General features: G+C 42.4%; 1 long non-coding RNA gene across 2 annotated transcripts; it reads left to right on the plus strand.

Moving 5' to 3' along the window:
* Positions 1 to 9: 9 nt before the first annotated feature.
* LOC107308442 (uncharacterized) lies at positions 10 to 8946 on the plus strand. Of its 2 annotated transcripts, XR_014942240.1 has the most exons (4): positions 10 to 156; positions 1483 to 1586; positions 8018 to 8076; positions 8213 to 8946. It is a non-coding gene; the product is annotated as an uncharacterized LOC107308442 (long non-coding RNA). The 2 variants fall into 2 exon arrangements; XR_014942241.1 differs by lacking the exons at positions 8018 to 8076; positions 8213 to 8946 and adding an exon at positions 5079 to 5624 and having other exon boundaries at positions 68 to 156.
* Positions 8947 to 11332: the final 2386 nt, after the last annotated feature.

The following is an 11332-nucleotide window of genomic DNA, read 5'->3' on the forward strand; positions in this document are numbered from 1 at the left end:
CAAATCAGCGCGAGCGCGGCGGGAAACGGAGAGGAAACCGCCTCCTCAGGTCCCGGCTTGTGCCGATCCGTGTCACTGTGGTTCCGTGTGTGGCACCGTGTGTTGGCTCGGCCCAAGATGTAGAGTAGAGATGATCAATCCCTCTGCTCTGCCCTGGTGAGGCCTCATCTGGAATATTGTGTCCAGTTCTGGGCTCCCCAGTACAAAAAAGACAGGGATCTCTTGGAAAGAGACCAGCGGAGGGCCACTAAGATGGTGAAGGGCCTGGAGCATCTCCCCTGTGAGGAGAGACTTAGGGAACTGGGTCTGTTTAGCCTTGAGAAAAGAAGGCTGAGAGAGGACTTGATCCATGTTTATAAATACCTGAGGTGTGGGAGCCATAGTGGTGAGGCTGGTCTCTTTTCAGTAGTGTGTGGGGACAGGACTAGGGGTAATGGGATGAAAGTACAGCATAGGAAGTTCCGCACGAATGTGCGCAAGAACTTCTTTACTTGTGAGTGTGACTGAGCACTGGAACAGGCTGCCCAGGGAGGTGGTGGAGTCTCCTTCTCTGGAGACATTTAAGACCCGCCTGGACGCCTACCTGTGCTACCTGGTGTAGGGAACCTGCTTTGGCAGGGGGGTTGGACTCGATGATCTCTAGAGGTCCCTTCCAACCCCTACAGTTCTGTGATTCTGTGTGACTTCTGTGCTATAGGATCATTTAGGGAGATAATTTCCTTCCTGTGAAGCACCTTGCTACAAACTGCTCCCTGTAATAGCTGGCTACAAAGTTAATACCTGATCGTACCTTAAAGACAGCCAGATGTTTCACAGTATGCACAGTGAATACATTAAACTTAAGCAGTGTCCTTCTGAATGTATTTTCCACTCTCCTTATTGGATTTTTTTGTCCTTCAGCATTTTCATTTGCAGTGCTCTGTGCAATAACAGCTCTTCTAAATAGGTTTATCCTGCAGGTCAGCAGGTAAAAATAAAAAATAATATAAAAAATTGAAGGCAGTCTATTAAAAGAGTAAATGAGATTATGGATTTTATAGCCCTCTTATAAGATGTGAAAGAGGTCAAATATATGCTGCAGAAAAAAAGAAGTTATGAAACCTACGTGTACTGGATAAGAACTTTATTTCAAGGTGTTTTCTCGTCAGCATATTACAGATTTATTTCTGCTGTCCCTTAATTTTCATACGTATACTTAAAACCAGAGATTTAGCAGCTATTTTAATATGATAATGCTTTCTGTGCTTTAACACACCCGTTTGAATTGCAGTATTGCTGGCCTATGTTAATTCTTTCCTCTTAGGAAGTAGGTGTGTTCCTTTTATAAGGGCTGTGTAGTGATGCAGTAATATGGGCAGCTGGGCACATATGAAACTGGAGATAATAGTTCCCATGCAGTCATATTTCTCCTATGGGTAAAGGAATGTACTTAGAAGAGTTATCTATAAATTCATAAGGGGTAAATATGAACTTATTTTCCAGACAGGCCATCAGCTATCTTGGAATATGGCTTTGAAGAGCAGAGAACACTTGTTGACCAACCTGTGAACCACCAAGAGAGATGCTGGCACAGACACATTGTCTTGGTATGCTGTATTTCTGGATCTAAGATCAGTCTGAGAGAACAGATTCCCTGCTCATGGGCACGGTGAATAGACCAGATTTATCTCTTATTGCCACACAGGGGTGCTTGCTTCTTTCTGTGTTATAAATTCTTTGCTGGCTGCTGTGTCCCTCGCTCTTATGGAGGAAGGCTGTTTTTTGCAGGCTTTTCTGCCTTTTTGGCTGAACAGGTTTTCTGAGCTCTGCTAATGGAACAGTACAACCACCTGACAGCTCACCCTGGCACTCTGCAAGAATTCAGTGTTCTCCTTGATAAGGTCTGAAGGAAGAGCTTTAAAGAAAGTGTCATATTCAGACACTACTCCCCCCTCACACCCCATCCCAAGAGCTCCAGCACCTCATTAGACGGTAATGCAGTTTTTTGTTTCTTGTCTCCTTCTTGCTGATTACTGAAGTATCTGAATAAAATAAGAGCTTCACTCAGTTTGAATTGGCTATTCTCCGCATTCAGCTTTCCTCAGTGTCACATAGCATATTATTATATGCTCTTAAATGTTTCCCTATGGCTCGTTTTGTTTTGATCCCTGATTACTTTTGTCATGCTGTTTCATCTTTGTTAGCACTTAACAATGAATATCTAATTACCACGACCACCAGCAACTAACAGGAATGTGGTTTTACAAAGGTTTGCGATCCTCCGGTTAATATGATCTCAAAATCACCGTGTGTTTTTGTTAAACAATTCGATTTAAGTGCAGTTTTTATACGTAAACCTTGCAAAGACAGATGGTTCCTAACAAGAAGAAAAAGCTGATTTTCATTTTAGAAGCTGAGTGATACAGTGTGTGCAGCCCATGCAGGCACAGCCTACAGTAGTCTCTGCCCAAGACTGATTTTGAAATAAATTTTCTTGACAGTTGAGGAAGAATAACTTTCATTATTATGCTCCTTGTCATGTAGGAGAGGCTGAGGAGCTACACGTTCTAGTGCCATACTAAGAACATTGCCTGTATAGACTCCCTACTTGCAGTTTCTAGTCATTAGAAAGATGCTAAAGGCTAAAACAAAAACTGCTACTATTTCTCCAACCTAACCTTGGCTTTCTTTATACTATTTACCTTCTCCATTCGATTGCTTGTGTTTGTTATACGTAGGAAGACTAGCAAAGGGAATCAGAAACTAGCACTGGATAATGTTTTTTGGCATGAATTCTCCCTTGGCACTGTCCAGCACATTAAGTGTATATTGAAAGTGTCTGCTGAAATTTTCACAAGCCTCATATTCTCTCAAAATGCCATCCAAAGGCTGTATTGTAAGCAATAAAATTAATGTAAGAACATTTGGAAGGCTTCAGGTCTACAAACTGCTGAAGAACAGGTAAAAGGTTCTGGATGATATTATAAGGAAAAAGAAGAGTAAATGTTCAGCTTTGGCCAATTTGATAAGTGATGAAAGGATTCAATCAGAATACCTTAGAATGTCTCAATAGTCATTTGCACACAAGTCAGTGCAAGCTGTGTGCTAGGTACTACCACCATCACTGGCTGAAATGCGGAGGGAGATAAAGAATGTGGGTTCCTCTCAAAAATGTACCTGTCATTATCATGAAATTATCCATTAAATGACCATGATGTTCTTTATGAAATACCAACAGAATGTTAATGGAGAGAAGAGTGGATCCAAGCCCTCACAGCCTGAATCAAACAGACTATATGATCAGACGGACCTGCAGTACACCAGGTTACCATCCTATCACAAATTATCTTTGATGTTTTCTTTAGTAGAGAGAAACTGATTCTGTAGATGGAGTCATTAGAAGGCTTTATGGAAGGAATACATCTCAAAGAGAACCTTAAAAAGTCAAGTTTGGAAAAGAATTTACAAGGCTTGAGAACGGATTTGCACCAGGATGAGGGACTTGGAAAAAAACTGTTTAGTTTTCTGGGACATCATAGATTTTAGTGCAGGTATCCTCAGCTTAGTCTCTTAGGGCTTAATTTGATAAATGCAACTGAGCTCCAGAATTCCGATCTTGATAAGCCTTCTTAATAAAACTTCTAGATTTGCTTTTACATGCTCACAGAATCACAGAATGGACCAGATTGGAAGGGACCTCAAGGATCATGAAGCTCCAACCCCTCCACCACAGTCATGGCTGCCAATATTAATACTAGACCAGGCTACCCAGGGCCCCATCCATGGCCTTGAACACCTCCAGGGACGGAGCATCCACAGCCTCTGTGGGCAGCCTGTGCCAGCACCTCCCCACTCTCATATTAAAGAACTTCCCCTTGACATCCAACCTAAATCTTCCCACTTTCAACTTAAAACCATTTCCCCTTGTCCTGCTGTTATCTGCCCCTGTAAGGGATTGACTCCCTTCCTGTTTATTGACTCCCTTGAGGTACTATAAGGCTGCAATGAGGTCACCCCACAATCTTCTTTTCTTCAGGCTGAACAATCCCAGCTTTCTGAGCTTGTCTTCATAGGAGAGGTGTTCCACCCCCCTGATCATCTTTGTGGCCCTCCTTGGGGCCCTCTCCAACAGCTCTCTGTCCTTCTTGTATTGGTGGCCCCAGACCTGGGCACAGCACTCCAGATGGGGCCTCACGAGTGCAGAGTAGAGAGGGACAGTCACCTCCCTATCTCTGCTGGCCACCTCTCTTCTGATGGAGCCCAGGATCCCATTTGCTTTCTGAGCTGCAAGAGCACACTGCTGGCTCATGTTAAGTTTTTAATCCACCAGGACCCTCAGGTCCTTCTCTGCAGGGCTACTTTCAAGGACTGCTCCTTCCAGTCTGTATATACGCCTGGGATTCTTCCAGCCCAACAGAACATGCTCAAGCTGTTCTGAGAACAACTCCTGTTGAAAGACAAGGGCAGCTGTATTATTTGCCCCAGCAATGTCCTTGGCAAAGGAAAACCATTCTTTCCCACTGGCCAATAAAATTACTTCAATCTGCTTCCTTAAGTGATTGTTGCTCATCCAAAATTTCATTGCTGTCCTTTTTAGTGGATAATTTAATTGTTTTATGTTTATAGATGCAAAGTAATAACTTTAGATTTACATAGAGCTAATTTCTTTCTTTGTGAGTGTGTTCTGTAGGATGTGTGCAATTAAGCTTCAGTGGGAGGATACAGGAAACATGATTAATGGATCAAAGAGACACCATCTAAGGGAAATGCATATAATGCCAAGGGAGATAATGCTCCATTTCATAATAGTTATGCAAATATGCCAAATGTTGGAGAATTCAATTAATATTTGACAAATAGATATTCTGTGATGCAGGGTAAACACATATTGAGGAGCAAATAAAGCCCTGTTGCATGCCATCTATCAGCTTCCTCTCATGCAGACTGGGTTGGCTGGTCAGACAACTCATTCCCCTGCAGGTATCAAAGAGCAGCTGGGCATGAATCAGTGCCAGACTTGTATTTTGGATGAAGGAGAGTGACAAGGTTAAAATTTACGCACACAAGGCCAATCAGCACTTGTCATTGTCTCTCCCCAGATACTGGACTCTGCAGTTCTTGTTGAACTTCAAGACATTCCTGCCTGCCGACCTCTTCAACATGTCAAGGTTTCACTTGATGTCTGCACAGCCCTCTGGTGAACCAGCCACTCCTCCCAGTTCTGTGTCATGTCTGGGTTTACTGAAGGTGCACTCTACCCCTTCATCCAGAAACCAGAGAGGGAATGGCCTCAAGTTGCTCCAAGGAGACTGAGGTTGGATATTAGGAAAAATTTCTTCTCTGAAAGAGTGGTTAGGAGCTGGAATGAGCTGCCCAGGGAGATGGTGGAGTCACTGTCCCTGGAGGTGTACAAGGCGCACTAAGGGACATTATTTAGGGAGGAAATACTGTGTTCTGTGGACAACTGGACTGGATGATTTTGGAGATCTCTTCCAACCTTGGTAATTTCATTGTTCCATGATTCTATAACTGTAAGCAGTGCAGATGTAGGTGCTCTTGCTCTCACCTGTGCATCTTTTAAGTGTCTATTTTGTCTTTGTTTTTGACTGTAGGGAAAGATATAAACTATATTCTGTATTTTGAGATGTGTTCAATCATTTGGATTCACTGTGGTCAAGTCACAAGCTCTTAAGAAATCCTCACCTCTTCTGCTCAGCCATCTATTTAAATCAGACATAATGAATGTCCATAAACGTTGATGGCTTCCCAAGTTTATGGCTTTTATAACAAGCAGTTTTGCTACGATCTTTGAGTTACTGCTTCTAATAGATGACTTCCCTGTTGTCAGGGCTGATTCTGTTCTCAAAATGTATTAACCTAACCCAAATGCACACTGTAGTTAAATGTCTCCTGGCAGACATCCACCACTGGAATCAAGTAATGAACACCACCGAGCATTTTTCTGATTGGATATAGCATTCATAATTTTATCATACAATTCTTTACTACGCAGTATGTCCAATTAGATATAACAAGCTCTTTTTCAGGACAAGTTAGCCAAGCAGGTGCTACTGATAGTTCATAAAGGCTACAGGAAAAAGCACTTGATTAATTTATTTCCCAAATTAATTCATCATAGGAAACACTGTGGCTTCTTTTTCTCTTATCATGTGAGCACCTGCTTTTGGAAATCAAATCTCTTCCCAGTGTGTAATTTCCAGTGTTTGTTGCAATACCTTTATTTCTTCTGGCAGATATTATTGCAACAAAGCATGTTTTAGCTTATCTTTCTTATATCAAGCTGATGAAACCACTCAGAGCAGTCTGATGATGTGGAAGCGGTAGCAATGCTGCTGTCACAGTATAATGCTACGGGCCAGCTTGAGATCCTGCTTGTCACTGTCATTGGAAAAAGGAGGTCCAAACACTTAAGACAGTGATTCACAAGGCGGGTTTCTCTAATGAGGGGACAGAATTTTGTGTTGTGCCTTTATGGTTGTTTGGCAGGCAAGCTTTTTTCCATGGCAATAGCAGCGATGGGAGCAGCTCCATGGGATGGCCTCTGGAAATGGTGGCCTCACTCCCACTCTGCTCTTCCTCGAAGTTCTTTACTATGAGTGGTGAGGTGCTGGAACAGCTGCCCAGGGAGGTTGTGGATGCCCCATCCCTGGAGGTGTTCAAGGCCAGGTTGGATGGGGCCCTGGGCAGCCTGGTCCAGCATTGAATGTGGAGGTTGGTGGCCCTGCCTGTGGGAGGGGGTTTGGAGCTTCATGATCCTTGAGGTCCCTTCCAACCCAAGCCGTTCTGTGACTCTATGATCACTCTGTGAACTGCTAGATCTGAGGTATTAAGAATTAAAGTGACATTCTAGTTTGCATTGGATAGGTATATGCCAGGGCTTTCATGTCTGGTAACCTCACTACTACTTGCAAAGATGGTTCTCTTTTATATACAGAAATAACAAGACAGAAAAATGCTCAAAGGATTGCCTGAAAGCTGCAGGTCACTTCTGGCAATCATTAGTTTTCAGGCCACTGTTTTGCCCATGTGTATTTCATTCCTCCTCGCTGCATATATATAACAACAAATTGCTTTGCAGAATAAGAGCTGATGATTATAAACTTAGGATGTTCTCTCTGAATTGTTTAGCACAGTTTACACTTAGTAATGTTTTGCTGTTCATTTATTTATATGCACCTGGGTGATTTCCCAATATAACAGGCCATACTTCTTTTCATAATGAGAGCAGTCATGGAAAAATTGCTCAAGGTGCTATAATGAAAGCCAAAATATTATGATGGCTCTTTGGCAGAGTGCGCTGAGCATGAATACCTGCGTGTTAACTGTTTCTTTCAGCTGTACAGTACAAAATCCTGCACTAACAGTAATATTAGTAGTAGAATTTTACACAGCAAAGAGTCAACATTCCTTAGACATCCTTGTGATAACCTGGGAGAGAGGGGAATGTCATTAACCCCATTTACAGTAACAACATTGGATTAGCATTGTAACTCCATTGATTTCCATGGAGTTGTTCCAAACTTACACCTGTAGATGTAATACTGAAACGAGTCCTCAAAAGATGGAGCCATTTGCTTGCAGTTATCCGGTCACACAGCTCAGGATTAAAAACTCAAGATATCAGTGCTTCCTTCTCCCTCACAATAAGACTTTCTGCTGAATCATAGAATTGCTCAGGTTGGGTAAGACCTCAAAGATCATCAAGTCCAACCACGACCTGACCATACTACCCTAACAAACAACCCTCCACTAAATCATGTCCCTCAGCACCACTTCCAAACAGTTATAAACACATCCAGGGTGCGTGATTGTGGTATTGACAAATGGCACATTTATACCTTTAGCCAGGCTCATCTGAAAACAAACAGCGACAGAACCAGAATCTCACATTGTTCTACCACTTGGTGCCTAGAAATAATTGCCCCTTGTCGAGCTTTGCATCCGATGGAAATAAATGAAGAAGAAATTATTTTTTATGAAATTCTATATGACCAGTAATGTGAATGTTTTTTTCTAGGTAAATTTAACAGCAGGGAGGAATAATGGGCTTCTGAAGATTGCCAATGAGCAAAGAATGTGAGTTAAAAGCCTTTTTATATGCAAATACTTTATTATGGTTTTTTTTCCCCCAGTTTTTGAAAGCAAAAGCACAATGGGACATCAGTTACTTTCATTTACATATGAATACCCAGAATTCACTTTCAATTTGCAGCTATTCCTGAGCCCTGGTACTACCTGACAGCATTTGAGGTCTGCAGTGAAGTGGGAGCTACCAACTCCTCGAGGCTGAGTGCAGAAATGAGAGGTCCACGCTTTTCTGTAGAAATTGAAAAGCTTTTTGCAAAATATCTGTTCATTTCCGAGTAAGTGGTGACAACAGCATTATTTGTGAGGAGGTACAGATCGAAAACACAAATACAACTCTCATGTTTTCGACTTAATTTCTTTCTGAGGTCTGCATTCTAAAAAATGGTGAGCTGTCAGCTGTTGTTTACTCAGGGCAGGTTTGGGATCTAAAGATGAAATCCAGCTTTACACTAATTTTCACTATTTACACGAAGGATCAGGACTGAGATTCAAAACAGGTCTAAGTCCTCCATGTTAATTTCCGTGTTTGAGTGGCACTCACTGGCTGAACAGGCGATGAGTGCGCAGGGCAGTTCTCTTGCTGGGGCCGAGCCATTCCTTAAGTGTTTAAATTCCTTCTTGAAACTAGGCATGAGGCTTAAAGAAGGTGACTGTAACCAAATTTTGAGTATTTGAGATGAAAGAATACTGAACCTGCAGGTAGAAAGACTGCTTTTATGCATCAGAGCCAACATGAGGGCCAGTTTGTATGTCACTGACACCAGTGACACTACACAGATGTAAATTCATGTGGACTCTCCTCTGCTGAGATTAATATTCCAACAGGGTTTGATACTCTTGATATTCAAGTTTTGAAAATCTGAATCGAAAATAAAACACCTACTTAGTCAGGAATTGTTTCTCACGTGAAACTCCTTCCAAGGGTAAAAATCAACAAGAAAACCAATTAAGCTGATGTTGCCAAGGCCAACTCTGAGTCAGAAAATTTGATGATAAAAACTGATGTATACAGAGAATGAGATATGTTCTCCGTATGGAAAATCAGTTTTACCTGTAAATTTTTGGTCTTACCTGGTGGGGATGTGACCCCATGCTGCTCTGTCTCTTCTTTGCCTTCTCCCCTGCACCGAAGGCATCAGCTGAGCACCTCACACCACAGAATATTCTGTATCAGGCTCGGATAACACTAAATATGTGCAGTGATAACTTACCTGGGGTCACATTCACGCAATGTTTGAAGCACTCCGGCTCCTGTTAAGCTTGCTTCCTAGCAGAGGTTTGTCATAGTGTAAAATGGCAGGTCAGTCTGGGCCGTGGTAGGATCAGCCAGTGCTTACCTAGTGTGTAGGATCCTGATGCCTTCAGAATTGTGCTCTCCTCATTGTCAGTGTGACTTCCAAAAGCACAGAGCAGGAACGGGGGAAAACACATGCTGCCAAGGTGAGTTTCCTTACAGGATCTATCTTACAAATTCCTTAGGAAACTTACTATCAGGTTTTCAAAGAGAAGTGTTTACACAACTACTGCAGTAGCAGCCAAATGAAGGGCCACAGATTTAGGGATTTTTAGGTTATAATAATGCTTCCAGTTCAGAAATAAGAATTTTTACCTCTCAAAGAATCCTATGGCTGCTGCGCCAGCACAGGAGTCTGAGAGTGTAGATCTGACCTCCAGCTCTTCCACAAACATTTGTTTTGCACTTAGGCAAACAAGCACTGCCCCGCGTCCTTCTGCAGTCAATGGGAACAGCTCCAGTTGACAGCTCGGTGCTGGCCCTTATGGTCTCAGAACACATATCCATTTGTGCAGGCAGCAGTCATTGACATTACCAGACAAAAAGTGTGTGACATGGATCTATTTCCAAACAAAAGAAGTTTACGAGCCAGTTGAAAATGCAGCGTATTCATTTTCTTTAAAGCTAATGAGCAGCATGATCCGATAATAATTTTCTCTTATGCTTTTCATAAAGCTCTTAAAGCATTTCATAATCAATTAACAGCTCAAGCACGTCATCATTACAGAATATTTTGCAATTATCCATTAGGAAGTAATGTAGAGGGAGCGTTCCATCACTGCTAAACAAACTGCTATCCAGCTAGGATCCATGCCAAGCAGATGGGCTCTGCATTTCCTGATGAAGACAAGATATGCTTTGCAAGTATATTGCGGGGACTTGCTCTTCTCCTCACCAACACCTGCATTTCTGGTGGTTCTCATTTAGCCTTTTCTCATTCTTCAGGTGAGATTAATAAAATCCAGGCTTGCTGCACTGCATTGCCTTCAATCCAAATATTTAGGCCTTGATGGAACACAGAAAATGTGCCATGGAGTGGTTATATATCTGGAATGCAAATAAGTCCCTGAAGTATCTTCATATGTTTCTGAAGTCTTAACAATTCTGGGAATGTCTTTTAAATATCCTTTTGCTGCCCCTTCCTAAATCTTTCTGTTTTTTCCATTTAATAGAACTAGTTTTATCCCTGCCTCCTTGGATCAATCTCAGCAAGGGAGGGAGATACACCTATGTGGGTTCTTCCCAGCTGTTGCCAGATGCAGCAGTCAAGTGCCTGGCTCTCCAGGTACTCGTAGCAGCAGTAGTACCTTGCATTCCAGACAAGCCTGGCTCTAAATTCAAGCTTGCACCTGAACAGATCCCTCGCTTGGCAAGAGCAGGCTGTTCCTTCCCAGCGTCAGCACATTCATGGCTTACAGGCTCGTCTTCTGCCCAGCAACAGTTTGCTCCTTCCTATCTGCAGCAACAGTTTAATGTAAGCATCTTACCCTGAGATCAGCAGCGGGAGCTTACAGCGTGATTTGCAAGGAAAAGAGCTCTACAAAGATTAAACCGCCTTTAGATGTCTGACACTGGGGCCCCATACTGACAGCATCACACGAGATGCAACTTTAAAGCAGTTTAAGCGAGGCATGTTTTTGTTTTACAAAGGCAGCACACAGTCTATTATTAATATTTTGCACCAGAGATGTGGCAGTTTCCCCACTGCTCTGCCAGACAATGCCATTTGATTGCTTCTGCCTCTTGTCAAGCCTCCAACTGTAAATATGCGATGTGAAATGAAGTCCAACCCGACAGATAAGAGTGTGCTGAGACAGATAGTTTCAACAATACCAGCATAATTAAGGATTGCTATCAATACCAGAAACAAAATAAGCCCAGAGTTTTGGAGGTTCAATTAGCACTGCAGGATTGTAAGGCTCCCAATTATACGTGCTCTATATCAAGTTG

This window comes from Coturnix japonica, chromosome 1 (genome assembly GCF_054131305.1).
Source record: "Coturnix japonica strain WE chromosome 1, WE-NBRP24, whole genome shotgun sequence".
Lineage (NCBI taxonomy): Eukaryota > Metazoa > Chordata > Aves > Galliformes > Phasianidae > Coturnix > Coturnix japonica.